This window comes from Paramisgurnus dabryanus, chromosome 13 (assembly GCF_030506205.2).
Source record: "Paramisgurnus dabryanus chromosome 13, PD_genome_1.1, whole genome shotgun sequence".
Classification (NCBI taxonomy): domain Eukaryota; kingdom Metazoa; phylum Chordata; class Actinopteri; order Cypriniformes; family Cobitidae; genus Paramisgurnus; species Paramisgurnus dabryanus.
The window spans coordinates 6,190,918-6,193,378 of NC_133349.1; the positions used below are offsets into that span (position 1 = coordinate 6,190,918).

General features: G+C 35.8%; 1 long non-coding RNA gene across 1 annotated transcript; it reads left to right on the forward strand.

The window, feature by feature from the left end:
* The first annotated feature begins 593 nt into the window (after positions 1 to 593).
* Positions 594 to 2,076, forward strand: LOC135789127 (uncharacterized). Its single transcript, XR_010547491.1, has 2 exons — positions 594 to 1,081; positions 1,434 to 2,076. It is a non-coding gene; the product is annotated as an uncharacterized lncRNA (long non-coding RNA).
* Positions 2,077 to 2,461: the final 385 nt, after the last annotated feature.

Consider the following 2,461-nt stretch of genomic DNA (forward strand, 5'->3'; position numbering starts at 1 on the left):
CCAGCAGAGAGGTTAAATAATAATTTTAAAAAATATATTTCGGGGTCAAATTACAAATGTACAAAAACCATTTAAAGCTGCATAATGTCCTGAAAAGGGTCTAAACCATTGGTCTCCAACATGGTGCCCGTGCGCACAGAGTCTGTGAGTTGACCCCTAAAGCACATTCTACTTATAGCCTCAGTTTTAATATTTATTACATATTTTTATTAGCTTGGCTTCTTTTATGTATGTTAACATTTTCAACAATGATAGACTACATATCAACAAATAAATAATTCAACAAGTAAATCAAAAACGTTTTGAGTAGACAAAAAAGTAGCTCTACAGATTGTTGTCTGGTTTTATCCTCTTGCTTACAAAAAGGTTGGAGACCCCTGGTCTAGATAAAATCTGATTTCTACGGAATGCGTCGCTTCTTCTCCCTTCCAAAGCGCTTTCGACGTGGAATCCTGCAAAGTTGAAGTATTGTTTTCAACTCCCTGAGGGCGCGACCACGTTCCTTATTTACGCGAAATGTAAACCCCTAATTCCGTTATGTTGTAGGTTTAACAAGTGCAAATTATATTAACTGCAGATGGTGGAAACAAAACCAGTTGAATGGTTGCTGACAGATAAGTGTCCCAATAAAACATTTATTTTGAATATAATTAACTTAAGTCTTCTTTATCCCAAATAAGGTTTTAGGAAGCTGTGACATGCAACCACCACTATCATCATTTCCCAACATTGTAGAAGTTCGCAAGACGTCCCGTCAGCGGTGCTCAAGCTCCACCCCAGCAGCTTATAAATCCCTCTTCCAGGCTTCGCCAGATCCACACAAAGAAGTTCATCTTTACTACTCAAGAGACCAAATCAAAGACTAGAGAGCAAAATGGGGGTCAGCCAGCTTCTGAATAAGCCATCGGATGGAAATAAAGCAGATAATCAGGGATATCAAGTGGTCACTGTGCAGCCGCAAGTTATTGTGACCAACACTCCACTGGATAACCCACAACCAGATCACCTGTGTTTCTCCGTCTTTACCATGCTGTGCTGTTGTTTTCCTCTCGGCATTGCTGCTCTGGTTTACTCCATCACAGTAAGTATTTTTTTAAGTATGCATGTACACATCTTTTCAAGCCTATTACGTACTGTATGTATATATGTCATATTAATGTAATCCTTATTTACTGTACATGTTTGGTAAAAGATACAAAAAGTATTTTCCACTCTCTAAAGGGTTAATAGCCTTGAACTCTGCATAATTATATAGTTAACTATAATTACTTATCACATTTAAAATAAGACAGCTATTTCTATTTTAAGACTATGGTACAACATGATTTTATTTTTGGTACACTTAAATGATGCTTAATTTGTTTGACCGAAACTCTTTCGTTTATGTAAAGGTGCTATACAACACACTAATGTTTTATTATTCACTTTTACAGACTCGAGATGCAAACCAGCTAGGATACCGACAAATCGCAAATAAAAACTCCAGAATGGCACGCAGACTTAACCATATCGGTCTTTCTATTGGCATGATAACGTTTTTGATTATTATCAGCTATTTTGTTTATTGTTGGATCATGCTTGCACGACTTGGAAGTCAATTTGGAGAAATGAATCTGCATTTAACTACAGAACAAATGAACGTTAATGGTCCATATTAACATGAAGGCACTGTCATTCAACTGTTGAGGCATAACACTTGGAAAAATTGAATTCTTTGAAAAGGAATGTTTATGGAGCTGCTGAAGTCTTTTACTTAATTTGTATACAGATGTGTCGAAGTCATTTATGTTTTGAACAATGAAAGGTTTAATTGTCAAACATAACAAAATGATTTTTATACATTAACGCTTATAAATGATGAATAACAAATTTTCTCTGCATTTATTCTAACCAGATATGCACTTGCTGTCATGTTTTTTTTTTTTTTTTTTAGAAAATTGCACAACTTTGTATTTTCTGCAATGGCTTTAAAAAATGTTTTGGTTTATTCATCCAACTTTTTATAACGTTTCTGGAACAGCATTGTGTAAACACTGATTTTATTAACGTCCAGTATCAATAAAGATTATTATTGCAGTCAAATTGTGGGTCATTTTTTTCTCTCTCTCTCTCTCTCTCTCTCTCTCTCTCTCTCTCTCTCTCTCTCTCTCTCTCTCTCTCTCTCTCTCTCTCTCTCTCTGTGTGTGTGTGTGTGTGTGTGTGTGTGTGTGTGTGTGTGTGTGTGTGTGTGTGTGTGCGTGCGTGCGTGCGTGTGTGTGTGTGTGCACTCTTAGAACGAATGTGTTAAAAACAAGACATTAGTGTTGATTCTGGGACAACACACTAAATGCACCAGAATTCACCCATCTGTGAAATTACTTTTAACACAACTTGTGTTATATTTTAAAACAAAATCAACACAAAATGACACATAATGTGTTAAAATTACACATAATGTGTTAAAAGCTTAACGCACAAAGAT